We start from the raw sequence: 27,322 nt of genomic DNA on the forward strand, positions 1-27,322 counted from the left end.
GCCCGCCCTCCGGAAGCCTCTGCTACCCCACAGGTCGGGGACTGTGGGTGCCCAGAGCAGGGGCCCTGAGAGGTGGAGAAACCTAACAATGCTGGGAGCTGTCTGAGCTGGGTCTTGACGGCTGCGTAGGAGTTCACAACCGAGACTCCCGAGAAGAGACCTCCGTGGAGCGTCTACCCCCTCACCGCTGCCCCTGTCGTCCTCTGGCACCAGGGTGGGTGGGAGACTTGGGCACTGCCCACTTCCTCTCCCGTGGTCAGTCCGTGGCAGAGCCTGGCCACTCTTGTCCCCTGAACATTGTGTCTGTCCCTGCCCTCTCTGCAGACCCGTTCCGTGTGCCAGGCCTCAGAGCTTCTGTTGGGGGGGGGGGGGCAACCCCTTTCTCCAGACTCTCCGTGTTCATACCTGTGCGTGCCCTTACCTGGACCCCTCTGCTCCCCCCTGCTTCTCAGGGCTCTGAATGCACAGCGCCCCCCTCTGGGTGTCGTCCGCTCAGGCGCCACCTCTGACCGTGGTGGTCTGTGTCTGAGCCGACGCCCTGAGTTCAACCTTTCCCTCGTGGCACCTCCACTGTGCCCAGCCCTGCAGTTGGAGAGCAGCCAGGGACATGTGACAGCCATTCCTTGCGGTCAGCTCCACGGTTGGGGCAGCCTGGGGGCTGGGAGAGCCCCCAAGGAGCCCTGGACCCAGCCCTGTAGTCAAGGATGGCTTCCTGGAGGAGGGATTCCCTGGATCACCCTGTGTCTCTTGCCACATTGCAACCGACCAACTTCCAGCCTCTCCTCTGCCGCCTGGCTCTCCCCAGAGACGAGGGTGTCAGAACCCAGCAAAATGTGGGCCTGAGTGATGGGGGGGGGCGGGGAGGGGGTGTGGCCAGGGTTACCCGCCGTGGGTCATCAGCGACACGTGGAAGCCATTCGGTCCTGAAACACACCAGATGGCGTGGACGGCACGGTCAGAGCAGCTAGTTTGTTCTCGTCCCCTCATCCAGCGCTGGGAAGCCCTGCTAGGTGGCGGGAAGGGCCCCCACCTTCGGAGACACAGGCTCCGGGCAGTAGCTCCACTCACCAAGCCTCCGTTTCCCCGTCCCGCTCGGTAGGGCGGCCTGCTCTGGCTCGAGGGGGCGCACGGTGGACACAGAAGGGCAGGGGCCTGGCAGGAGGCCCGGAGGCCAGATTTGCAGCTGGGCGTCTGGCGCCCCCTGCTGCCCGATCTGGGCTGTGGCTCTGGCCTGGGGCTGGGCGGCAGGTGAGGCTGGGCAGAGGGCTTAGGCCCCCCCGCCCCGTGAGCAACCCGGGCAGGCCGGGACTGTGCTGAGACCAGAGCCAGGGCCACGTGGCACTGAGGGATGGGGCGGTCACCCAGGGCCGGGACTAGGCGAGGGGGCAGAGGCCCAGCATCTCGGGGGCCTCACTCTGGGGGTCACGTGGCAGGATGGCCTGTCCATCAGTCTGGTGGGCACAGAGCTAAAGCTCACAAGAGGTTTAATTTCAGTTTCCTTTAAAATCCAAGGAAAAAATGAATACAGGTGTCCCCCACTATCCAAAAGTAGAGCGCTCCTGTGAAAACTTCCGGAAGCCAAAATGCCGTAAAGCAAAGAAGCAATTACCGTTCATTTATATGGGAAATGTTTGAGGGTTTCCAGACGTAATAAATCACCTCCCTTAGCCTTTCTGATACTCTTAGGACCCGTCTTGCTAAAAGATGCACAAACTCACTCGAGATACAGCACAGAGGCTCACAGACAGGGTTCAGAGCTGAGGCGGCTGGATGCTGAGTGTTCCCCGGGAAGGAGCTGGGCGGGGCCGTTCGCGGATCCGTTGCTCAGCGCGCGCACTGTGTCTATACCGGCTCACTGTGAAAACCAGCGCTGAATGCTGTCTTCCCTTCTCACTTGTTTTCGTAAAAGGAGAACTCCTGTTCGGATTTTTTTTCAGTTAGCGAGAAAACAGGTGCTACTATAGAGAAAACGGACGTCTTTTGTAAAAGGCAAACAGCGTCCCGTGAAATTTTGAAAACAGTGTATGTATACGATATGTATAGTGAATGATATAATACGCAGTATACAACCCCCGACCTCTATAATAAGGAACCTGTCCCGATGTTATATTCATTATATACCACCTAGTCATACAACACGTTCTGTAATGTGTTTTACAAAGGAAGGACCCAGGGAGGGAAAGCGCCCCGTCCCACGGAGCAGGGCTGGGACCCGCCAAGAGGGTGAGCGCCTCCTTCTGCCTCGTCCTGTCCTGCCGTCATCCCCACCCTCGTCCTCCTCCGTATGGCCCCCTCCCCTTCCCCTCCCTGCCGCTCCCTCCCCTCCTCCCGCCCCCCTTCAGCCAGAGCCCCGGGCCAGCTGCTGAGCAACCCTGCCTTCGTTTCCCCGACAGCGACAGCGACACGGTGTGGCGGTGAGAGGCAGTGGAGGCCGTGAGCGCTGCCCACACCCCTCCCTAAGGGAGGGGCCCAAGGCTGTGGCAGTGGATGACCCCTCTTGGGCCAGATGCCTCAGGTTCCAGGTCAACTCAGGGGAGGGGACCCTGGGGACACTTCTGCTCCTCTAGCTTGTGGGGCCTGTGCTTCAGACCAAGTAGGGTCTCCAGCAATTACCCGGTAGCCCCTGCCAGCAACAGCTGGGGCAACCCCAGCCTTGGTCCCACTCCCAGAGGGCGCTGAGTCCCAGGGCACACAGCTGGTAGTGTCCCATTCACTGTCACTGAGCCCTCAGCATCACTGCCCTCCAGTGGCACAACCACACCCAGAGCAGACCTGTGAGGGGCTTGGGGACCCTCCGTATGTGAGGGTTCAAGGGACTTATGCTGCCTGCTGGCCTGAGGCCAGGCTCCCTCCGGGAAGGGAGAGGCCCCCCCAAGCGTGGGAGAGTTGGGGGCACTGGGTAGTTTGCAGAGCTGGAGACGGGGGTGACCCCCCGGCAGAGGAGCCTGGACAGAATGTGTCCCGGGGGTGGGGCAGGGCCTTGCTGTCGTGACCGTGGCCCCCTGGCAGAGACCTAGGGCCCATCCGGTGTCACTGAGCAGAGACGGGTCTCCCTGACGGGTCTGAGGGGCCAGAGTGGGCCGGGGGCTGGGGGGCTGGGGAGTCTCCACGCAGCTGGGGAAGGTGCTGAGCTCCGCCTCTCTCTCTAGAGGGAGAGGGGGCGGTGGCAGCCGGAGCCACGTTGCACATGTCAGACCCTGGACAGCTTGGGGGGCCGAGACAGGCCAGCGGGGGAGGGGGCCATCCGGGGCCTGAACGATGCTCATCTGGGAAACTGTTGGTGCTCCTGGGAGGACACCCAGGCCCAACTGATGTCCCAGCCTGCTCCCAGCCGTCGGGCTGTTCCCGCTGTCTCAGCACTACCCACCCCATGTTCTAGATCTTCCTGGGCATGCCCCCCTCCCCCCCCCCCCCACTAGGCTGTGGGCTCCAGGGACTCGCGGCGTCTTATTCCCGCACTATCCCCAACATCTAGCCCGGTGCCTGGCACACAGCTGGTGCTCAATAAATACCCACTGGCTGAAGAAATGAATTAGAGTGAGCACATGGTCTGCTGGGGTGGAGACCAGCACTCTGAGGGAAGCTGGTGGGAGTGGCAGTAGGGCAGGTGGGTGGCAGGAAGCAGCCCCTGGGGACCCTGGGGACCAGGCTGGGGAGGGAGCCGGCTGTCCCCTGAAAAAGCCTCGGATCCAATGGGCTCCCTGGATACATACATCCAGAGCAGCTGCCTACAGCGTCCTCTCTTGGAACTGATGAGCCCATGCAAGGCTCTGACAAGGCCTGCACGGAGGGCACAGGCCTCTCGGACTTAGTTTAACCCACGGTTTCTCAGAGAGGGCTGGTCAAGTCGCACCAATGGACGTATCCTCTAGAACAGGAGCCACCCTAGCGAGCTGTAGCCCAGCTCTGCATGTCCCTGTGGCCACCAAGAGTGCCCTGTAGAGGCAGAGGGCCCCAAGAGGTGGTGGCTAGCAGGCTCGGACCAGAGCAGCGATGCCTGGACAATTGTGGTGACCTTGAAGTGCGTGGGTTTGAGAATCCCTGGGCAGTGACGCTGAAGGGGCGGGCCTGAGGCTTCGCTGGGTGGCCCAGGCCTCTCCGGATGGACGGGCGGACGGCCACTGAGACAGAGGGGCCAGGCTGGGAAGGTCCGCAGCGGGTGAGGTTTAGGACATGGTCTTCATGTAAGGTACTCCAGGGACTGACCTTGGGGCCCCACGGGGGCTGGAGGCCAGGCCTTTGCCCCAGAGGAGCCCCCCGGGCCCCTCACCCCTGCGGACGCAAAGCAGCCACCGTTCCCTTGCTGACGTGGACCGTCAGGTGCGAGGCCGGCGGCCAGGCAAGGTGGGCCTCGGGACGGCGCAGGGACCAGCTCTGGTCCCGTTTCCTCTCGGGTCCCGGCCGACCGTGCGCTCCGACAGCCTTCTGGGATGGCAGGGCAGGGGCTCGGCGGGCCCAGAGCACACGCACCGCACCCACTGGGGGGGGGGGGGGTGGCCCGCACTCGTCCCTCTGCGGCTTGAATCCCTGCAGGGCTCGAGCCGCTTTGACCTCTGCGCACAACCAGAAACAGGCATCGGAGTCACATCAGGAGCGCCGGCCTCTGTCCCTCCCTGAGGGCCCCGGGGAGCTCCCGACCCCTCCGTGAGCCTCAGTTTCCCCATATGCACCATGAGGAGGACAAGAACTTGGGGGTCCGGCCCCGCTTTCAGCCGCGTGTCCCACAAGCAGTGGCTCCGGTCGAGCCTCCGCGGTGGCGTCCGAGGTGACCACCAGGTGGCGCCCAGTGACCGATAGAAGGGCAGCGCGTCCTCTGTGGCTTCCGTGCTTGGCCTCTGTCGGCGGGTGGATCTGGGGGGAGGGGGGGACACATTCCCCTGCAGTCCCAAGGCCCCCGTCTCACCCGGCTGGGTGGGACGGATTCAGCTCACCCGGCTGCGTGGGACGGACTCAGCATCAGCCGGGCCACCGTCACAGGAGGCAGGGCCCCCTCTCCCCTCACGACACCCCCTGGGTGGGGGCGGTGCTCTGGTGGCTGGTGGGGGCGGGGAGAGGCGGGACACCCCACCTTCCAGTCACCAGAAGGAGCGCCACCCCACGCCCCCCCCCAGAGTTCTAGACTCGCCAGGACAAACCGGTGGCAGGTGGGCAGGGAGCGTGGGAATGGCCACGGCTGGGTGGGCAGCAGATGGGAACTGGGTCCACGTGGGCATGGGAGCCATAGGCTCTTCTAGCCTGGCTGACCTGGGTCCCAGCGAGGGGCAGGTGGTGTGACAGGGGAGATGGCCCCATTGGCAGTGGGCAGGCAGTGCGGCCTCACCGGACCTGGGTGAGGCAGTCCTGGGGAGGCCAAGGCCAGCCTGCCGTCCTGCCCAGCACGGGGCCTGCCTCCCAGAGGGAGCGACTCCCGGGCCAGACGTCACCCAGTCCTCCCCCAACTGGCTCGCGGCCTCGGCTTCGTCTCTCGCTCCCGGGAGCAGCACTGGTCACTGTCACCGGAGCCTTCCATTACAGCCACCACCGCCAGCCTCTGTTAATACGTGCCCGGCACTGTCGTGCCGTCTGACCTTCTGTGGCTGTTCCTTTCTTCTCCCCATCTTCAGGGGGAGAAGTCCGCCCGAGGCCCCGCAGCCCAGCAGATGCACATTCTGCCCGGGGCCTCGGCATTGTTGCACAAACACGGGCACGCCTGGCCTTGCCTCCACCAGCTGCCCTGGAGGCCAGGGTCCAGCCTCTCCGCCTCTGGGGAGCCTTCCTGGCAGCAATCTTTCCCCTCAGCTCCCACGCTTGTACCCAGACGTCCCTAAGCCCCTGGCCCCCCGGGCACTGTGGATAGCTGGGAGCGGAGGGAGGGGTCCAGGGCGGCCCCATCCCCAGACCTGCCGGGGCAGAATGTTCATCACCTTGAGGTATCGCCTTGGAGGTGCTGCCCTCCAAACGATCCTTCGATACATTCCAGGTGTGAGACGGTCCTGGAATGAGCAAAGACTGCACAGTAGGGGTAGGGGCTGTGGAGGCACAGGAGAAAGAGCAGGGCTGTGGTGGGGGAGAGTTCATGGATCGCGTCCTGGGACGGCTAAGTCCTGAGTTGGGTTTTGTAGGATGAGTAGGAGTCTGGTAGCTACAGAGTAGGAAAAGGAATGAGAAGCCCCACCCTCACACGCTGTGATTGTATGTGCATGTTGTGGGGGCCTGTGGAGGTCGCCAGGTGGGTACGCTGATGCGGTGAAAGGGTGAGGAGCCCTCTGTGGGCACTGGGGTCCCACTCATGCCCAAAAGTGAAGGTCATTTCAAGGACGGGTCTCAGAATTCATCAGGAAGCAATAGTCGCAGGTGTCAGTTCCGTGTGGGGGGCTGGGCCTGTGTCCACCCCGGCCGGACAGTTGGAAGGGAAGCAGCAGCCCTCAAGACCGGGCCAGCGTGGCTTCTAGAAGGTCAGAGAGACGGCTTGAGCACTGGCCGTGCGCCTTCGCCCGGGGCCACGTGCGGCTGCGCGGGACCCCCCCCCCCCCCCCCGCCCCGGAGAGGCCCCAGCAGCCACCGGGGAGGCGCCTGCCTCATTCCATAGACCAGAAGTCAACGACAGGTAATTCTGTGACTCAGCCAAAGGGGGCCGCGCTGCAACCACGGTGGCCCTGTGTCGTCCACACCTGAGCCCCCCAGGCGTGACCTGGGCCCCCGCCCCGCCGCCCCAGCCCCCTCCTGCACGGGGCGAGCGGCCTGCTGTGGAAGGTCACCTTCCCCAAGTGCCCAGTCCCAGGGACCAAGGGGCAACACGGCACAGCCACCCTCCACTCCACACCGTCTGAGGCGGGGAGCAAGGGCGACATCCCCCCCCAGCCCAGGCTGAGTGTCCTTTCTGGGGAGGGAGGCCGGGCCGAGCCCAGGAGGAGCCAGCAGAATGTTCAGCCTTGACCCTCAAATTGGGCCGGGGCACCGGTGTGGTGGCTTCAGCATGGGTACCCCCCAGCTGAGGCGCTCGCTGCTGCCTGGCACCCGCCCTTCTTGGGGCCCTACTCTATGTGTGAGCTCCGACTGTGACCCCCCATCCTGGCAAGGGTCACCTGGCAGGGGCCCGAGTCACATGTGAGGCCCCACCCAGCCCCACAGACGAGAGGAAGTCTGCGTCTCACGGATTCAGAATGCCCTGGGCTGCAGCCTCAGGAGACAAGGTCCTGGGGTGCCCAGAGCCCGGCGCAGGGCTCCCCTCCCTGGTCCAGAGCTTCCCGCCTTGCCCCTGGCTCTCCCACCCCACCCCGCCTCCGAATTCGACATCTCAGTGCCACGGTACTGAGCACCACCCCAGTGAGCCTCAGGAAAGCCCTTTCCAGACGGCGAGACCCACAAGTACAGATGTCGATCACCATGGCAACAACCTGAGAGCCGTGCTGCAGGAAGGAGGTGCTCCGGAGCCACAGTCCTTTTCCTTTGTGCCCTGTGTCCAGCACGGAGCTGGCACTCTGTGAGCATCTGCCAGGCGGACAAATGAGGTGACGCTTCTGTTGGGCTTTGAAGGATGAATAGGAGTTCGTCGAGGGGAAGAAGAGAGGCACATCCCCAGAGGAGGGCACGGTGCGGGCCAAGGCCCAGAGGTGGACAGGAGCTCTGTGTGTCCCGTTGCTGTGGGAGAGGTTGAGGCCCCGCAGTCATGAGGAAGAAGAAGTCGGGAGCTGGTCCACTGGGAGCCAATGTGCACGCCGCCCTGCCCTTGGCCTTGCGGGCACCTCTAGTCCTTTGGCCTGCTTCTCCTTCCTCTCCCAGTCCCAGCTGCCGCCTCCAGGGGGCCTCCCTGGCACCGGCTGGTGGCACTTCCTGCCTCCCGCGGCTCCTGCCGCTCAGACGGTACCCGTACCCGGGACAGCCCGTGTGACCCCCGCCGAGGCTGGACGGCACCCACTGGACCCGTGAAGACAGTGAGGCCAAGGGTGGTGCCAGGGTGACCCACAGCAACAAATCCGGCCGGAGTGGGTCAAACTGGGGATCCCTTACCCCAAACCTGAGGCCAACCCCGAGAAAATGGCACAGAACTCCTTCCGGCTGGATGCCCGCACGGGGACCCCAGCAGACCCTGTGAGTGACACAGCCGGGCGGGCCCCCGTGCTGCCCCTCCCCTCCCCCTGCCCTCCCCCACTCCGGCCCGTGGGCCTCTCTCTCTCTCTCTCTTTTAAATAATTTTTATTTATTTATTTTATTTATTTTAACATTTATTCATTTTCGAGAGACAGAGAGAGACAGAGCACCAGTGGGGGAGGGGCAGAGAGAGAGGGAGACACAGAATCGGAAGCAGGCTCCAGGCTCCGAGCCGTCAGCCCAGAGCCCGACGCGGGGCTCGAACCCACGAACCTCGAGAACATGACCTGAGCAGAAGTCAGATGCTTAATGGACTGAGCCACCCAGGTGACCCCGGCCCGTGGGCCTCTCAAAAAGCACCCCCACTCGACCTGCCCCAGCAGCCTGCCCCGCTCTCCCGGGCCTCAGCCTCTCCCCTGGCTAGGGCTGCAATAGACTTTCCAAGGAGAAAGCTGGGTCACCCCCTCCCGTGTCCCCCATGGCCTTCGGTCTTGCTGCCAGTCACTGCTGCCCTATGACAGGTCCCCTGCCTGTGTTGCCATTCTGTCTTGTGCCCTCCGGCCGCACTGACCCTTCCAGGCCCCCCCCCCCCCCCCCGGCCTTTGCCCGCATGCCCTGCCAGGAGAGCCCCGCCCAGTGGCCCACCCCTCCTCCTCGTCCCCACAGAGTGGGGACCTGAGCTTCCAGGGTGCTCTCCCACCACGACCCCCCCCAGGCTGGGCTGGCGGCCAGCATGAGGTGCCCCCGTCCTCCCAAGCACATGCAGCTGTCCTGTGCTCTGATCACAGGGCTCGGAGGGCCCTCCTCCCAGCGCCCAGACTCTCCCTGGGGGTGGCACCAGGGCGGGTGGCAGCTGCCCCTCCACCTCACGGGCGAGGGAGAAACAGGGGCCCCTGGCCAGGCCCCCCCCCCCCCCGCCGCCATGCGCGCTCAGGAAGTCCGGATGGGAGGCTACAGGAGCAGGCGGGATGCCGTGGCCAGAGCGGGCTCCATCATCTCGCATGGCTCTCCCCTGAGGCTGCATGTCCTCAGGCAAGTTGCTCACCCTTTCTGGGCCTCAGCTGGAGCATGGAGCCACACAGCCTAGAGTGATGGGGGCTCAATAAAGCTCCAGGGGTCTGCTAGCGGGGAAGCCCCAAGCGCCCCTCCTCTGGAAAGCCGCCCGGGTCTCCGTCCACGGACGAAGGTCGCGGCTCCCTTCTCTTCTCGTGCCCCCAGCACCGTATTCTCCTGTCCATCTGGCAGAGACTGCCCCATCCTGGAATCAGCCGGACCAGATGGGGGCCTTATAGATGGGGCCACGGATGTGTTTTGTGGACAAATTACTCACTCAGTGGAGACGGTGAAGGGCTGGGGAAACCAAGGCACAGGGGGTAAAGTGACACCCCTAGGTTCCATGCGGGTGCCCTCATGCCCGATGGTCACCCTGTCCACTCCCAGCCAGTGCCAGCCCCAGGATTCTTGACCACAGCCTGTCCCAGCTAGAGGGTTCTCGGCGGCCGGCGGCCGGAGCTGACCTGCCCCTGGGAAGTGCACCCCTGGGGGCTCCATTGTTTGCAGGAAGAGGAGGACGGGCCCCTCCACTTTATTCCCCTGCAAGCCCTGTGCTCAACGCAGAAGCCCTGTGTCCGGCAGGGGCCCGCTCCCAGGAACAGCTGGGCCACTACCCAGGCCTGGGAACAGAGGCGGGACCTGGCCCCGCAGGAGGTCCCCCAGCGGCAGCCAGCTCAGACATCGGGGACCTGCCTGAGGCAGACAGGCAGGGGCCAGAAGCGTGCCCACCGGCTCCTGTCTAGTCGTCCACCCCTCCCCTGCGACCCGCCTGTTGACCCGGTGGGCTGGGCCCTGCTGCCCCGAATCACCTTAGTCTCAGGCTCTGGGTACTTCTGCCCTGCCCATCTCCCAGCCAGGAGACGGAGGCTCGGCAAGGTCAACCCAAGGTCACACAGGGGTGAGTGATGGAGCTGGGGTGGGCCACGTCCACGGTCCCAGGCTGTGGTCTCATCCACCACGCCCTGCTGTCTCTGTGCTGGGAGACGGCCCCCCATTTCCCAGGCAGGGAAACTGAGGCCCGGGGAGGAGCAGCCCCTGAGGTCGCACTGGTCAGGAGGAGTCCTAAGTCGTGGACTCGAGACCAGCCTTCCCGGTGGTGTGCCCTCCCCTGGGTGTGGGCCTCCATATTCTGCCCCAACCCTCCCGAGCAAGAGGGTTCGTCTGTCTGGCCTGAACCAGGAGGGTACAGCTTCATCTGGGAGGCATTACATCTGGGGGTGATGGCAGCTGCTTAAAGCACTCAAGGGCTGAGGGAGGCGGGGGTCGGGAAGGCTTCCTGGAGGAGGTGATGTGACCACTCACCCAAGTCTTTAAGGATAAAGAGCTGAGGGCAACGAGCATGGCATAGACACATGTGGTGTCGCAGGTGAGGGAGTAGCCCACAGGCACGGGGCCTGGAGGTGAAAGGCCAGTGGGCAGGCCATGAAGGGCCTTGGGGACCCTCGGGTCCTTGTGGAACACGGGGACCAATTGAAGCTTTTAGTGGGCTTGTGACGACACCAGGTGTGCGTCTTGGAAGTTCATTCTGGCTGCCTTGTGGACAGGAAGGCAGGACAGGAAGCCGGGACAGCCGTGGCAGAGAGCTGGGTGAGGGGGTGAGGGTTTCACCAGGCAGGTGCGGGCCTCTAGAGGCAGCGTCACCTCGGGGCACTCAGCAGAGCCCAGCAGCCACCCACCCCACGCTCCCCAGTCCCGGCCCCAGGACTGGTGCTGTGGGGCCCTCTGGCCTCATTCTCTTCCCCGATGCTCTCTGGGGTCCAATCTCAGAGGTCATTAACGCTGGGAACAGACTTGGCTCTGAAGGAGCCGCTCTCCCAAGTCACGCTACACACAAGGGGACTCGAGATCAGCCAACCGCATCCTGTCCCTGACGGTGCTGGCAGGCTTCGGGGACGGCATTTCACCAGGAGAATACAGGCCGGGGGCTCGCTTCTGCTAGGGCCCAGGGGAGCCTCTAGAAGGCTGAGAGCCTCTGGTGTGTTGGGATCACCAGGCAGCAGGGGCAGGAGGGAGGTTTCGGGCAGAGGGAGCAGCAAGGGGCAAAGGTGCAAAGGTCCTGGGGTAGGCCCCTTGGAAACTTAGGTGGAGGGAGGTGGCAGGATGAGGCAGGGGAGACTCCGGGGAGTTCGGCTGCAGGCAGGAGGAGATTTACAGTCAGTGTAGATGACGGAGAGAACTCCAGGCAGGGAGGACAGAGGTGTGGAGGTCCCGTGAGGGATTGAGAAGACAAGACAGACATCTGCAAGGCACAGAAGTCGTTGGCGGGGGCGGGGGGGGGGGGGGGGCGTCAAATGGGGAAGAGTAATCCAGAACCAGGCCTGTCATTGCAGGACAGCTCCCGAGCCCTCCCTGCATTTCAGGGACTGTGGGGTGCGGTGTCAGTGACACCAGTGAGTGTGGCACAGCCCCACGGGCGCGGGGACGTAGCTTGAGGGCCCGGACGCTTCTGGAAGGAGCTGTCCAGCATCAGTGTGGTTCTCGGGGCCGGGGCCAGGGCCGGGGCCTCAATTCAGGAGGTTGGGCCGATGACAGGAGTTGAGGGTATGAAGTGGCCCCCAGAATGGGCGGGATCGAGGCCCAGGCCAGAGGCATCTTCATCGGGCTTCTGGGTTATGCTTTCACACCCAGCCCGGCCCCAGGCAGGCTGGGAAGGTAAGTCAAGGTGCCTCCTTTGGGGGACAGGGGGCGCTGTCTAGGCTGTGGCCTGGCACCTGAGGCCTCACGTCCAGCAGTAAGATCCAGACGCCGAGACAGCCGGTGGTCTGCAACCGCCCCCACCCTCCCCGCAGGACAATGAGATGTGCACCCGCTCAGCTCTGGCCTCTCGGTCCAGATCACCTGTGAAGCTGTGTGCAGGGAGGGACCCAGCGTTCCCCACCCCTCAGAGGGGCTTAACCCCTTGATCTGACCCCTGACCTCCAACCAGACCCAGCCTGGGATTTCATCTTGTAATTGACGTTCTCTGGGTGCCTGATCTGTGCTGGGTGTTGCGTGGACAGGAGCTGTGGTGGCGGGGAGGGGGGTGTCCTGGGCACTCGCGGAGGCTGGAGGCCCGAGGGGGCGTGTCAGAAAGAGCTGGGCCTCACACAGCCCTGGGGGCATAGGGTAGTGGTGGCGCCGTTTGCCCAAGGGCTGGCCGGCGGCCAGCACCTGGCTGGGGGGACTGGAGACGCTCAGGGTCAGGGGAGCAGCGGGGTGGGGAGGTGACGCGGGCCGATTGTTACGGGAACGGCCATCCCTGGAGCCACTGGGCCGAGGGCCTCACTCAACGTCCGGGCGGCATGGCCATGAGAGTCCAAAGGCCAGGCCAAGGTCAGGGCCGGCCAGGGCTGGAAGCCAGGACTCTTCTCCCTTGCTGCACCCTCCCCCCCCTGCAGCGGACTGGACTGGGACAGCACGAGGTCGTGATTTTGTACTCTTCTGGGGAAGCCAGCCCCAGGCTGCGTTAGCTGTTGGACCGGGGTCTCGGGTTCAGGGTGAGCCTGGGGACACCCTCAGCTCTCCGGGGTGGGCGGGAGCTGGCGGGGCAGGTGGTCTGGGGCTCCCTGAGTCCCCCATCTAGCAGAGAGGAACCCGGGAGTCCTCCTCTGCCTCCTCCAAGGGGCAGCTGCCTGGCAGGACAGCTAAGTAGGAGGCTGGGTGTCTTAGAGCCTGGCCCCCGCGGAGGGGTGACTCCAGGCCACGCTCCCGGGCCTGCCCCGCGGACGATGCTGTCAGGATGCCCACCTGGCAGTTCCAGCAGCCTGGCTTTGGGTCGTGGGTCTCACGGGGCTCTGAGGGCTGCTGTGTGGGCTCCAGCCCATCGCTGGGGCCCCAGACACTCCACTTTTTTTTTTTTTTTTTTTTGTAGGTGACGGGTTTAAAAAGCAAAGGAACTTCGTCGCAAGGCTTGACTTCAGTGGCCACGAGATGTGTCGCCCCCCACACCCGCCTGCCAGAATCATCAGGGTTTACATAGGGGCTTCCACCCGGTTCAGTCGAGTACACAGCCCAGGTGGTCTCAACAACACCTCACTCTCTCGAGGCTGTGTCTTCAGAAAAGGGCTCCCAGGGTGGGAACGGTGGGCAGAGTGTAGATCCCAAGGGCACGGGAGGGGTGAGGAGCCTCCGACTGCCCGGGTCCTGCTGGAGGGCCACCCGGGGGACACTTCCTCCCGGTGACCTCCCCCAAAAGCAAGCACGAGAATTCTCCGGTTCTTGCAACCTGTGTCTTAACCTGCGACTCCTCCAAGATGGGGAGGGTGACCGAGCGTGGGGGGGGAGAGGAGATCAGAAGTTCTGAACAGAAGGAAGGGCCGCAGGTGAGCTCACAGGGACAAGGCCCCCGGCGCCAGCTCAGCCCCTCCCCCCTCCTGGCCCCCCTCTCGGAGCTACCCCCCCTTACCTCCTCCCAGCCCAGCCCCACACCCCGCAGAGGCCCCCACCCTGGGGCCCCTCCCTCCCTGGAGGGGGAGAGCTGCACAGTGCTGGGAGCCGCCACTCAGATCCCAGCTCTACCAGTCCTAGCTCTGAGCCTCTCTGCCTCAGTTTCCTCGCCTGCACACGGAGTCACTAGCAGCCTGCCACAGGGCCAGCTGGGGCCAGCTGGGGACTGAATGGATCGGTTCAGCCCGCTCCGGCCCTCCGCCTCCCTCCTCCCCCCAGGCCTTGCTGGCAGAGCTCTGTCTCCAACGCCCTCCCTGCCACTTGCCCCTGGCCTCGGGTGCCCTGCTCCCTGACGGTCCTCACCTCAGCTCTGTAAGACCCAAGCCTGCCCCGGCCATGCCAAGTGACTGCCAGCCTCCTGCAGGCCCCAGGCCTCTGGTGCTGTTGTCCTCACGATGCCGTCGCCTCCCTGACCCCTCCACCTGGAAAGTTGACCCCCTCCCCCAGAGTGACTTTTCTGACCCTGCTCCCCACTGCCCGGATGACCAAGCCTTCGTGCGCTGCCCCCTGGCCTGGCTCCCCTCGGGGTCACCTTCCTCCTGTCCCTCCTCCTCCCCGTGTGCCCCCTGCATGCAAACCCCCAGCCCTTGAGAGGCACTTTCTCCTGCACAACACCAAAATCTGCAGAGCACTTTAGGCAGCAGTGAGGAATCAAAGGTGCTTTCGGGGGGAGGGGGTGCAGGGGCAGCGCGGTGTCGGGGGGGGGGGGGTGGGTCAGGTGGTGACTCAGCCGGGCAAGGAGGTGATGAGAGAGGCACCCGTGAGGAGCCTGGCTGGAGCTGGGGGGGCGTGTGCCGGGGCAGTGGGGTGCCAGGCTCCCTCCTGAGGGGTTCTGTGGAGCCAGACAGGGATTGGGGAGCATCAGGAGGGGGACACGACTGGGAAGAGAAGAAGATCTGCCCAGGACACAGCCCAGAGCAACAGGGGCTAGTGCTTAAGGCCAGAGGCGAGACCCCAGAACCCAGTGAGGAGGCTGGAGGAGGAGGCCCAGAAAGACCAGTGTCTGGAGGGAGGACAGACATGTATGTGGGAGGACTGGGATGTCCCAGAACAGAACAGACGCCCCCGAGGCACATTGGGGGCAACAGGGGCCACCCACACCACCTGAGCAGCCTTCTCCCACAGCAGCTTCCCAGGCAGCCAGGGGCCTGGTGATAGGGCTCAGATCAGGGAAGGAAAAAATAAATTCTTTGTGCCACACGAGCTGCTGCCCTTTCCCACAAGCCCTTACAATCCTGTCTTTGTTTCCGGTGGAGCAAATGATAGGGAAACCGATGGCTGTTCTGTTCGCATTATGGTTGAGCCTTAAAGACATGCCCCCCAGGGCCCAGGGGGAAGGACGCCAGGCAGCGACCTCAGTGGCCACGGGGGGAAGGTGGATCACCAGGGAAGGGCATCTCCCTGAAGTCAGGCCTGGAGCAAGCTGCACCTGGCTCCCTCCAGGGGTGGGGACGCTTCCCTGTGCAACTGGAAGATGGAGGTCCCCCAGGGACAGCATTGTGGCTGGCTCTTAGAACGGGCTAGAAACCAAAAAAAAAAAACACAGGCAAGATGAGGTCAAGATGGAAATAAGCAAACAGAGACGGTCAAAGGTGCTGGCAGCGTCTTCCTGGGAAGCATATCCTACCCGGCTGACCATGGCTTTGCAGAGTGCAAGGTCCCAAGGTCCTCTGATCTGAGCAGACTGTGGGTGAGTAAAGGGCAGGACCAGGCCCAAGCCAGCCGCTCTCTCCAGGCCTGCCTTTGCACACCCCCCCCAAATTTCCACAACACTCAGGGGGGCCCCAGGGAGGAAATGAAACACTCACCCGTGTGCACACACGGAGACGTGAACGCCCACAAATAGGCTCACACACACAGCTGTGAATGCACACCACACGCAAATACGTGCACGTGCACACACACACACACACACACACAGGGCACACACGTGCATACAGGTGCGTATGCTCACGCACACGGGCTTGCAGGCACACCGATGCATCCGTGCACGTGCTCGAGCACAGCATATACTCACACACGTGCACGTTTGCACACAGGCGTGCACCACACACAGTCACGCAGGCAGGCACACACGCATGTACACGCCCTGGGTGGTTTGCGGGGTCCTGAGCTGAGAGGGCCATGTAGCCTTCACCCCCCTGCAGAGTCCCGCAGCCGTCCACTCTTTTTCTCCCCTGCTGTTGGAGGAGGTAGAGACTGGGCCTCAGAGAGCTCCCAGCTCTGCCCTGGGGGTAGCGGCCGAAGCAGCTGCAGTAGCTCACTCAGGTGCCAGGCTTGGCCTCCAGGGGCCCTTCCCTCCCGCAGCTGGGGGCTGGCTGTGCCCACCGGGCAAGGTCACACAGCCTGCAGGGGCCAAGTTCTTGTTACTGTTTTGAAATAAATACCCCTTATGTTAACAGAGCAAAATGGCTTTGAGAGAGCCAGGGGGTAGAAATTCTGATTCTATCTCTCGTCCACCAGTCGACCAACAGATGATTCGTCATCCAACAAGTGCGCATTCCACGCCTCTGACATCGCAGGACATGGGAGGACCTGACACGGAAGGACACTCCAGGCCTTTCTTGTAAACCGGTCAAATCCAAGGAAAAGCCCTACGCGGACCAAGGCGATGGGGACCTCCTCCTTGCCCTCCCATCCCCCACCACGCGACGGGGGCCTGTGCAAGAAACGGTGCCCTCAGGAAGGGGTGACGGACAGGTGGACGGTGTCCTGACCGCTGACCCAAGCGGCCAATCCCTCCGCAGCTACATAGGAGGTTCCAGAAACATTGCCTGTACCTACATCACTTGGCGTTTGCCAGAAGGTGTGGAAACAGCAGTGAGCTAGGAGGCGGGCCTCCCCAGCTGGCCGGTCCTTCCCCGGGCCACTGTCTCCTCACCCGCATAATGGGGGGTCGGAGGGCGGGTTGAACCAGGGCATCTCCCTGGGTCTTGCCAATGCAGCGCCACCCAAGGGGCCTGCCCAGGTGGCGGGAAGTCCTCTGGGAGGTGGGCCCATGGGCTCTGGGGTGCAGACTGGCTTTCCCCCCAGGGTAGCGTATCCACCATTCAGGAGCCACAGCAGGGGAACCACGGCTCAGTTGGCTGAGCGTCCGACTCTTGATTTCAGCTCAACTCATGATCCCAGGGGCGTGGGATTGAGCCCTGTCCTGTGTAGGGCTCCTTTTGAGCGTGGAGCCTGCTTGGGATTCATTCTCACTCTCTCTCTCTCTCTCTCTCTCTTCCCACCCCCCTTGCTCGTGCTGTCTCTAAAATTATCAAGAAAATTTAAAAAGAAAAATTGAAAAGAAACACTCATTTGCTGAATTTAGGTTCAGGATCAAATACCCACACTTACCTGAAAAAACTATTAAATCGCCTTTCTCCCCGACCATGCGTGAGGCTAAGATTTTCTTCACAGGCATCGCCAGAAACAACACAAGGCAGCAGACAAGACGCAGAAGCTGGTGAGATGCCAGCCACTGCCTATTAAACCAGACGTTCAAGAGCCTTACAAAAATGCTTTAAACAATTTGGGGGGGCTCTGAAGAATATAATCAGTGTGTAAAAAATGTTTTAAATTTCACATATGCAGGACTTCTTATTTTTATATGAATTAGTAAATATTTAAAGGGGTTTGGTGGGTTTTTTTTCATTTTAATTCGAATCCTTGGAAATATCGACGAGGATAGCCCACGTAAGCAAAATGTCTTGGGGTTCTCAATAGCTTTTAAGAGCGCAAAGGAGTCATGAAAACAAAATCTTTGGGAATGTCTGTCCTCCACGACCACAGCGCAGTATTTCGCATCAGGAAGTTAACCCTGATGGGACCCTATCTCAGCCGCGGATCTCTGATTGCACCGAATGTTCCAAAATCTCTTTTACAGCAACTAAAACTCCTGAATGGGAAGTGGGGAGCGAGTGTTTCGTGGGGACAGAGTTTCCGTTGGGAAAGAGGAAAGGAGACAGACCGTGGTAACGTTTGCGCGGCGATATGGAAGTTCATGCCATGGAACCACACACTTAGAAATGGTAAACTTTATCTGATGAATATTTTACCCCAACAAAAAAATGACTGCGTAAAAAAATAAAAAGTTTATTCGAACACAGTTGATGTCATATGTATCACCATAAAAACAGGCAAAATTACACAGCACCTATGTGATAGATTTCATTACAAAATAACATTGCAGTGCTGGAGGGACTCCTGCACAAAATAGCTGGGCCTTGTTAAATCTGAACATGTAAGAGGCAAAATACACAAAGAAAAAAGAAAAAAAAAAAAGGGTAATTTTTTTATACTGTCATTAAAAAAAAAATTTTTTTTTAATGTTTATTCATTTCCTGAGAGAGAGAGAGAGAGAGACAGAGTGGGCAGGGGAGGGGCAGGGAGAGAGGGAGACACAGAATCCCAAGCAGGCTCCAGGCTCTGAGCTGTTAGCGCAGAGCTCGACACGGGGCTTGAACTCACGAACCGCGAGCTCATGACCTGGGCAAGTTGGATGCTTAACCGACTGAGCCACCCAGGCGCCCCTGTGCTGTTCTTGTTTTTATTAATAACCTCAGATAAGATCCTAAACCCCAAGAAGCTTCCAGTCTCGCGGAGATAGACTAGGAAACAGGCGTGTAGGACCCAGGAAGATCCACAGAGGCCCTGGGGCTGATGAAACACAGTGGAGAAACAGGGTCGGGAGAGAGGAGATCAGGGAGGCCTTCCTGAAAGAGGTGGTGCCCTGCGCAAGGAAAAGCTAGAGTGACACATCGGATTGTGAGTGGGGAGGCTGGGCAGAGACGCGGGGATGTGACCCTGGCCCTCAGGGATGTGGTGAGAGGGTGGGTCAGAGCCTGGCGGCTGGTGGATAAGGGAAGTGAGAAAGGAGGGCCCACGTGAAAGGGCTGTGCGGGCGGCTGGGGGAGGAGTCAGGGCCGGGAGCCTTTTGACTGGGCCACGCTGGTCTTCATTGCCTCTGACTCTGGCAGTGACCCTCCAGGGCGGCCTCAGTTCTGCCCGCGAGGAGAGAGAATCACTGAGGGGTGAGGCTGGCGCTGGAGCTCAGACCCAGCACGACCTCGGTGCCCTGACCGGAAGGGTGCTAAGGACGGGGAGCCTCTCTCAGGGTGAGCCCCGTGTCACCCACACGGCTGGCTGAATCTTCCTTTCAGGGCCCGTACCCGGCCCCGGGGGGCCCAGTGAGGATTCCACGGGGGGTCCTGCCCTTTCCCCCAGTCCAGAAAGTTCCAGCTGGACCTCGGGTCCTGCCAAGAGCTACCCCCGCCCCGCTCTGCCACGGGCCGACCTCTCAGGTTCCCTTCCGGAGGGGGCCGGAGCGACTGGGCAAAGAGGCCCCGGTCTGGGTGGGAACCGGCCTCCTGTTTCCCTAACACCCGGGTGCCCGAGTGAGGACCACCCAGCCCCGGGTTCCCGCTGTGCCGCCAGAGCATGCCCCATCCAGGAACCCCTCCATCCTATGGCAGGATCTATCACCTCTGCTGTTTCCAACAAGAAGCACTATTTTTGGACCAAAGCAGCAAGCGACTGGGAGACCCACGGGAAGAGCAAGCTGGACGGTAGGAGGCCACAGCGAGCGTCCCCTCCGTGGGATGTGATTGGGACACGACGGGGAGCCGCCCTCCTACTCTGTGTTTGCAGAAGACAGAGGTGGGTGGCTTCCCGCTGACCTGCCTTGGCCCGGGGGGCACCAGCAGAAAAAGGGAGCTGGTTCCCCAACCAGGCCACAGGCTCCGATGATCCCAGGCCTGGAGGTCGGTCCCGAACACATTTCCAAAGCGCAGAGCGCGAGCCACTGATCGTAATTCACGGCAAGCGCTCAGCCCGGGTAGTCATGTGTCTGCTCCCCCCCAGCGAGGCAGGAAAAAATGCCTCCCTCGTGGGCCCTGGCAGCTGGCTCCTGGGGCATGTCCCAGTCACAACCCCAGGCACGACTCAGAGTCCCCAGCTGGCGGGGGACGTTTGAGATCAGCCAGCCCAGCCTCTCAGTTTACAGTCAGGAACGGACATAGGGCGGTTGTGGCTGTCCAAGGTCACAGAGCCCAGGAGGGGAGCGGTGGGCATAGTGGAAAAAGCAAGGACACGTGAGCCGGGCCGGCGGGCGCTGGGGCCAGGCCCGCGGCTCCCGGGCTGGCGGCTCAGGGCTATGGCTCAGCCCCTCTGTGGCTGCCAACCCTGGGAGCAGGGAGCAGACCACAAGCCTGCAGGCCCACTTGAAGCCGAAGCGCCCTGTGCACAGTGGGCACGTCGTCGATGACCTCACTGGGCAGCCAAGCAAGGAGAGAGCCCGGGCACCTGACCCTCTGTCCAGGAAGGACAGCAGTGAACTGCTTTGCTCCGGATCGACGCCACTCTTAAGGTGTAACCCCTGATTACTGACCACTGCTCCCGTGCCAGGCAAGGCAGGGATGCACCCAGCATAAGGGACAGCCAGGTCCCCGTGCTTAACATCTGAACCAAAAGATACATAAATATCATCGATGATTGAGGCAATGGCGGGCAAGGTTATTTGGATCAATTCTCTCTCTAGAAATAAGTTTTAAAAAATGTATTAAAAAAATGCTGGGGTGTCTGGGTGGCTCAGTCAGTTGAGTGTCCGAGTTCGGCTCAGGTCATGATCTCACCATTTGTGAGTTTGAGCCCCGCGTCGGGCTCTGTGCTGACAGCTCGGAGTCTGGAGCCTGCTTCCGATTCTGTGTGTCTCTCTCTCTCTGCCCCTACCCCACTCGTGTGCTCTCTCTCTCTCTCTCTCTCTGTCTCAAAAATAAACATTAAAAAAATTTTTTAAGTGCTTACAAATTATGTTAAAAACCTCTAAAAGTGGCCAAAATAGTGGCACACCTCCAGGCCAAGTTTGGCGTGGGAGGGACAGCAGGCAAGGAGAGAGGTTGCAACAGCCTTTTTGTCCTGAGGGCCTTTGCCAATCTGGAAAGTTTGGGCCTTGACCTTGGCAGAGCCGGACATGTGAGGACAGAAGTCAAGGTACCAGGTTTCTAATGGGAGGCTCTCCCTCGTGTGAAGCAGGGGGGCCCGAAGGCCACACACACCAGAGAGTGGGAAACAAGGTGGCGTGGGGGAACTTTCTGGCAAGTCTGCAGGAGCCCAGAGACTGCCTTGCTCTCGCACGGGGAAATCAGGGGGTCGCTGGCCAGTGAAACAGGAGTCCTGTGTGGAAAGCGCCAGCCCAGTCCTGGGCACCTGCTTAGCCATACTAGATTGTGTTTTCTGGGGTGGGGGAGGGTTGTTTTAAAATTAAACTCAGCACTAGGGGCGCCTGGGTGGCTCAGTCGGTTAAGCATCCGGCTTCAGCCTAGATCACCATCTGGTGGTTCGAGCCCCACATCGGGCCCTGTGCTGACGGCTCGGAGCCCGGAGCCTGCCTCGGATTCTGTGTCTCCCTCTCTCTCTGCTCCTTCCCCGCTCACGCTCTGCCTCTGTCTCTCAAAAATAAATAAATATTAAAGAAATGCATGAAATTAGACTCAGTGCACTGACACTTTGCTCAGATGCTGCTTTTCCACGTGGAGAAATGAAGGGGTAAGTTGACGGTCCCCTCACCACCCCACCCGGGGTCTGGTTTTCCCACCAGCCATCTACAAACCCCACCCGCCAGGGTGCTGCTCTGGTGTCCTGCCCCACGCCACCGTCACCTTCTAGAGGCTGTTCCCGTGATCGCCTTCACGCACGTGTGGAATTCAGCCTTCTTTCTGCCTCCAGCCAGCTCCTTGCCCTGCACACCCCAGGCTCCCAAGCAGAGGGAACCTTTCCCTGCAGAGCTGCCCCCCCCACCCCAGGTTGCCTGATGGCTTGTGAGCCAGGCCCCCACGTGGGTGTAACTCCCGAGGGCTCCCAAGGCAGCCAGCCGCCCACACCCCGTTCCCTCGATTTGTCAAAGATCAAAATCAGGCCCTCACGTAGGATCGTATACTCCACGTGCAAGTCCCAACACAGCCCAGGATGTTGACTTGCAAATAAATACCATAAGTAAATCTGGAGGAGAGAGCTAGCCGGGCACAGAAAGACTGGAAAAATGTCAGGAGGCCTTTGCAACATGCTCTGTGTTTACCAGTAAACAGAGCCCATCTGGGCCAGCAGGCCCCGGACTTTGGGCTTTCCAAACCAACAATGTTTTAAACGGCTTTGGGGACTGACGTGGGGGCGGCTCTTGTCCTCGCCTCAGGTCGTGATCTCACGGTTCGTGAATTCCAGCCCCGCAACGGGCCCTGCGCGGATGGTGCGGAGCCTGTTTGGAATTCTGTCTCTCCTTCTCTCTGCCCCTCCCCAGCTTGTGGTCTCTCTCTCTCTCTCTCTCGCTCTCAAAATAAATAAACTTTAAAAAGGGGGGGTGGCATTTTCAATAACAACACAAGAGCGTAAAGGACATACTCTCAGGGACAAAAGGGATATTTCTTTAAATTTTTTTTTAATCTTTATTCATTTTTGAGAGAGAGACAGAGCGAGAGCGGGGGAAGGGCAGAGAGAGAGGAAGACTCAGAATCCGAAGCAGGCTTCCAGGCTCCGAGCTGTCAGCACAGAGCCCGACGCGGGGCTTGAACTCACAAACCGTGAGATCGTGACCTGAGCCAAAGTCAGACGCTCCACCCAGGCGCCCCTAAAAAGGGATATTTCTTTAAAGTGACTAGATGAAGCTTTACAGCAAACCCCATAATGCCCTTGCTTTGCTGCCCTGTCTTCTGCCGACCAGGAATATTTGGCAAACGTGGTCAGTCCCTGCAGAGGACTGGGGACTGTGGTCCACTTTCTCATTTCAGTGACAACCAAGGCCTAGAGATGCCTGTAGAACATCCTGGCTGTTCTCTTGCACATTTAGGGAGCCTTGTGCGTCCCGGCCCCTGTGCCGGGTGAAGAGCTGCATCGGGCCAACCCCCTGCATCGGCGAGCTCTGTCCGGAGGCTTGCAGCCGAAGCCGGCGGGGTGGGGGGGCCTGCACACTACTTGGGCTCCGATCCATGCTGCCTCGACGAGCCGGAAGGACTCAGCTGTAAAAGCCAGATACCAGGGTAGACCTGAGGGTCCCAGGAGGGAGCAAAAAAAAAAAAAAAAAGGAAAAAAAAAAGGCACTCTGCCTGCTGTCGGAGAGGTTTGAGGGCCCAGGCAATGCCAGCTCACTGGAGTGGTGAGGCAGGCAAGGGGAGGGGCACCTTTGTAGACAGTGCTAAACGAGACAAAAGCCACAGGGGAGGTGGGGCAGCTTTGCCGGTGAGATGGAGGCCAAGCAGGCTTCCTGGAGGAGGTGACCCTTGGCAGAGCCCTCAGGCAGGTGGTCGCCAAATTTCGACTACTACGACTTGCCTATCAGGTCCTGTGCCTGCACTTCCTGCACACTCCCTCCTAATTCTCACCCCAGGGCCCACGGAGATAACCATCGCTGCCCCATCTTATAGACGAGGACGTTCGGTCCAGAGGTCAGGTGATTTGTCCAAGGTTATGGTATGAGTAAAAGGTAGAGCCAGGTGTTGACTCTAGATCTGTTAGATTCCCTTTTTTATTTTAATTTTTTAATGTTTATTTATTTTGGAGAGGTGGGGAGGGGCAGAGAGAGAGGGAGACACAGAATCCGAAGCAGGCTCCCGGCTCCGAGCCGTCGGCCCAGAGCCCGACGCGGGGCTCGAACCTACAAACGGTGAGTTCTTGACCTGAGCCGAAGTCGGACGCTCCGCCTCCTGACCCCCCCAGGCGCCCGTAGATCTATCGGATTCCTAATGTCTGCTAGTTCCACGGGGGTTATCGGGGATGTCCGAGGCAGAGGCAGTGATGTGCATATGTCCCTGTATTTGTAACGCGTTTGTGTCCAACATCCCGTGTCTCATGTCTGCACTCCCCCTGACCCTGCCCACCCACGACAGTGTAATTCCCTACCGGACTCAGGTGATGGCGAACCCCGTATCCGGCAGAGTGGAATATCCTCCATCAAGGAAATTCACCTATCCATCATGCTTTATGGCGAGGCTCCGACCTACTGGGTCACACGGGTCCCGAAGCTCCAAGCCCACTGCTCTAAACTGGACAAAAGACATCAGCGACCCGGCCCCCACCCTAAGGAGCTGAAGCCATCCGGGGAAGGCCTAGCGAGTGCTGCTGGGGAGGGAGGGGGAGGGCAGCATCGCTGCCTCGGGCTTCTCAAGAACGACAGAGACTGACTGATCGGAGACAGAGACCCACGTTGAGGCGGAGCCTCTAGCAAAGCCAGCCCGTCAACGGCAGCTGGGGCCGGTTCAGTAACGGCAATCGGTTAGCACGTATCATTTATTATTTTTACAAATCTGACGGAATCGAGCCGAACTCCCCTCCGGGCCACGTCTGCGGGTCTTGGGCCATTTCCAGTCTCTCCCCTTGAACCCGGCCCCTCTCTCCTGCCACGGGCTTCCGCACATGCTCTGCCACCCCACGGTGCTGGGGCCGAGACCGATCCCTAATACCGTGGTCCTGCACCTGCCAGAGACAGCTGGGTTATCGGGCCAGGGGAGCGCTGGCTTCTGGACCAGACAGCCCACCTCTGGGGGTACCCTGGGGCTGGTGCAGATGGCAGAACGGATGTGGACTCTGACAGCCCGGTTCTTGCCCCCTCCTGGAGATCTCAGCCACACGATATCATTTCCGGCCCTTGGCTTCTTCATCTGTAAAATGGGGAGGAACCTAGCTGCCTCGTGGGACTGCTGTGAGTTCCATGCCTTAACGTGACAAGACTTCTTTATCTGGACCCGTGAGGCTTTGCTGTCATTACTAGGACGGCAGCCACGTACGTGCCCTCGGTCGGCCTCTCACCGAGGTCCAGCCGCGGGCCACGGGGCAGCTCTGTCCCGGCCAGCAGTGAACTCTCCCTTTCTCTGTCTGCGTTCCCTGCCCCCATCGATTTCCACCATCTGACCTGAGGGCAGGTTTCCAGGAGATCAGGGGCCACTGCCCTGGCTGATGACACTCCCAAGCACAAAGTCCGTCTCATCAGAGGCTTTGCAGATCAACAAAGGGCAAACAGGTGACCTGTAGAGGCCTCGGTTCCTGGAAAAGGGCTTACCTAAGCTGTAGGGCAAACAGACAGACCCTGGCCTGCACCCCCAGCCCCACTGGGGGTGCTCTCCCCCACAGGGCTTGGGGCCAGCAGTCAGGTCTCACATTCTCTCCAAACACAGGTGGCTGATGGCACCTTCTTACAAGTTCAGGGTCTAACCCACTGCCTGCATCAAGTGGCAGGAGCCTCGCCCAGCTCCCTCCCCCCCCATGCCCCAACACCCTGATTCTCCCCCCAGAAGCCAAGGGGAGAGCCTCGACATCTCTGGCGAGATCAGGCAAGTTGGTTCATCCAGGAGCGGCTCACCAGGTGTGGGTTCCACAGACCCACCTCCTAACCTGGGCTCTGCAACTGGCCTATGTGACAAGGGACTTCTCTTGTGCCTTGGCCTCCCGGTTATAATGTGGGCACAATAATAAGTTATGTCTCTGAACATCTTCAAGATTAGAAACTGTGAGTAGAAATGCTAAAACAGGGGCGCCTGGGTGGCTCAGTGGTTAAGCGTCCGACTTCGGCTCAGGCCGTGATCTCGCGGTCTGTGGGTTCGAGCCCCGCGTCGGGCTCTGGGCTGACAGCTCGGAGCCCGGAGCCTGCTTCGGATGCTGTGTCTCCCTCTCTCTCTGCCCCTTCCCCACTCACACTCTGTCTCTGTCCCTCAAAAATAAATCAACATTAAAAACATTAAAAAAAAAAAAAGCAAGAAATGCTAAAACAGCATCAGCACCAAAGAGAAGCTGTGTACCCCCACCACTCGTAGTATTTAGTGAGGCTCCAGAGGGACTCAGGTGGGGCTCAGACACATTGGCAAGGGCATTAATGTGTCTCTGAAGATACAGATTTCTGTTCAGTCCTGCAAAGGAAGCCGTCTCTGTTCTGTTGCATGGCTCACATTCTGCGACACTGGTGGTAAGGAGAGAGGGAGGGAGAGACTTCCAAGAGCTGGGGGCTGTATCCTTTGTGACAGTTTCTCCTATGGGGGATGTGTGTGACGGGTTCTTCGTGGCAAACAGGAACCCACACCCCTGCCCCCACGCTTGGAGCTGTTTCATGGAGCTGTTTGTACCTGGGGGGAGGGAGGGAAGGGGAAGCTGTTGTTCAGAAGCGACAACTCGGTTCAAAAGTGACAACTCGGTTCAAAAGTGACAACTTCGAACACAGGCATGAAAAACAGGATTTGTCTCCCTAAAACCTTGGGAGCCCCAAGAATATCATTTCTCCATGTCTGCCAGGTGTAAATGCTACTCTCTTGAGCCCGGCTTCCTTTGTCCTCACCGGAAACGATTTTTCACCAGGTCTTTCCAGCTGCCTGGTGGAACGGGGCTTATGCCAGACCATCACAGCGGATCTGGGAAGAGAAGCCAACACCCCTGCATTTGGATCCTCGGTTTTTCACAGCCTGGGATCTGGAGCGTGTCAGGTGACATCTTTGAACTTGGCTGTCCTCCTGAGGACATGAGCTCTGGACTTCCCTCACCGCTATATCCATGACACCCAGCGCTGTGTGGCTCCTAGCTGCGTTAGTAATAAAAGTTGGGCTTGTCGCTCTCAGAGCGGGAAGGTTATGTGGGTGTCTGCAGGGCGGGCAAAGTTCACCACACCTAGGGGCCCATCAACACGGGTGAGTTGAAGAGACGTCTGTGAAAGGGCCTGGGCTCCAGAGTCTCTGCGTAATGCGGGGATTTGTTCGGAGCCGGGTATCCTGCCCTGCGCAGGTCCTCCTGGGCGCTCGCCGCTACAAATAGAACAGTGGCAGGAGCAGCGGGAGGGCAGGGATGGAAGCTGGCATAGCACACATTTCGTTCCCAAGGGAGGGGTGTCCTGATGCGCTGGCACCGGGGGCTTTGTGCATTCCGTGCGTCGCCGCGCAAACAGAGCAGCTTTGCAGCTCTCTCCCCTGCTCCTCGTCATTGGCTGCCGGGCCGCGACCTCCCCCTGCGCTGGCAGAGGCCCAGCGCCTTGGCTGGGCACAAAGTCAGCCCCTCACCCCCGACGCACGGCGGGAGGGGGCACGGCCCTCCCTCGGTCCGGGTGCGGGTGCGGGTGTGGGGCGGGTGGTCGGGGTTGACAGCCCTTCTCCACGCTGTCCCCGCTGCCCTTCACCCTTCTCTGTCCCCCGCCCGCCGGGGCACCTCCGCCACCTGTTGACGCGTCCTCCCAGCTCGTGTTCTCTTTCTCCTTCTGTTGAATCCTGGGGTCCTCGGGACCGGTCCTTCCCGCCCCCCCCGCCCCCCTCCCGCCCCGGGCACCCCGAGACTCCAGGGCGCTCGCGCCTCGGCCCGGGCCTAGACCGGCTCGGCGGAGGCCAGGGCTCCCGAGGGAGGAGGAGGGGCCTCGCCAGCGTGGCCCGGGCGCCGGGCGGGAACCTCCAGGGTCCCGCGGCCTCGCGCCGGCCCCCGCCGCGACTGCAGCCCCACCCGGCGCCGCGCGCCTACCCCCAGGCGCACGCGCTGTCCCCCCCCTCCCCCCGTGGCGCGGCACCCGCCCGCCAGCCCGGTGACCCCGGCCTCAGTTTCCCCACCGGTGCGGCCGCCGCCGGGCACAAGGTGGGAGTCTCCGCGGCCGCGGCCCCGCCTCCGACCCGGCGGGCAGCCAATCGGGCGCCGCCGCCAGGGGGGTGTGTCCCGCCCGGGGCAAGGCCGGGGGCCTGGGGCGGGGCGGGGCTTCCGGGGGCCACCCGCGCGAGCCGCCCGCGCAGCCGGGCCGGGGCGGGGGGCCGAGGGGCGGCGCGTGCCGCGGGGGGCGCGGCTGGCACGG

General features: G+C 61.1%; 1 protein-coding gene and 2 long non-coding RNA genes across 4 annotated transcripts in view; 2 read left to right on the forward strand and 1 right to left on the reverse strand.

Annotated features, from left to right (window-relative positions):
- The first annotated feature begins 14,277 nt into the window (after positions 1 to 14,277).
- LOC113602867 (uncharacterized) lies at positions 14,278 to 17,629 on the forward strand. The gene is made up of 3 exons (XR_003424396.2): positions 14,278 to 15,238; positions 16,012 to 16,354; positions 17,417 to 17,629. It is a non-coding gene; the product is annotated as an uncharacterized LOC113602867 (long non-coding RNA).
- A 4,794-nt stretch (positions 17,630 to 22,423) lies between these two features.
- Positions 22,424 to 27,015, reverse strand: LOC113602679 (uncharacterized). 2 transcript variants are annotated; one of them, XR_008288912.1, is made up of 4 exons: positions 25,841 to 27,014; positions 24,428 to 25,222; positions 23,419 to 24,176; positions 22,424 to 23,327 (listed from the first exon to the last, which is right to left on the reverse strand). It is a non-coding gene; the product is annotated as an uncharacterized LOC113602679 (long non-coding RNA). The 2 variants fall into 2 exon arrangements; XR_008288911.1 differs by having other exon boundaries at positions 23,419 to 25,222; positions 25,841 to 27,015.
- PPARA (peroxisome proliferator activated receptor alpha) overlaps positions 25,963 to 27,322 on the forward strand; it is a 76,599-nt gene continuing 75,239 nt past the window's right edge. Inside the window, exon 1 of the mRNA XM_053199523.1 lies at positions 25,963 to 25,985. The gene's annotated coding sequence lies outside the window, so the exon portion shown is untranslated. The remainder of the gene's footprint in view (positions 25,986 to 27,322) is intronic.

Source organism: Acinonyx jubatus, chromosome B4 (genome assembly GCF_027475565.1).
Source record: "Acinonyx jubatus isolate Ajub_Pintada_27869175 chromosome B4, VMU_Ajub_asm_v1.0, whole genome shotgun sequence".
Lineage (NCBI taxonomy): Eukaryota > Metazoa > Chordata > Mammalia > Carnivora > Felidae > Acinonyx > Acinonyx jubatus.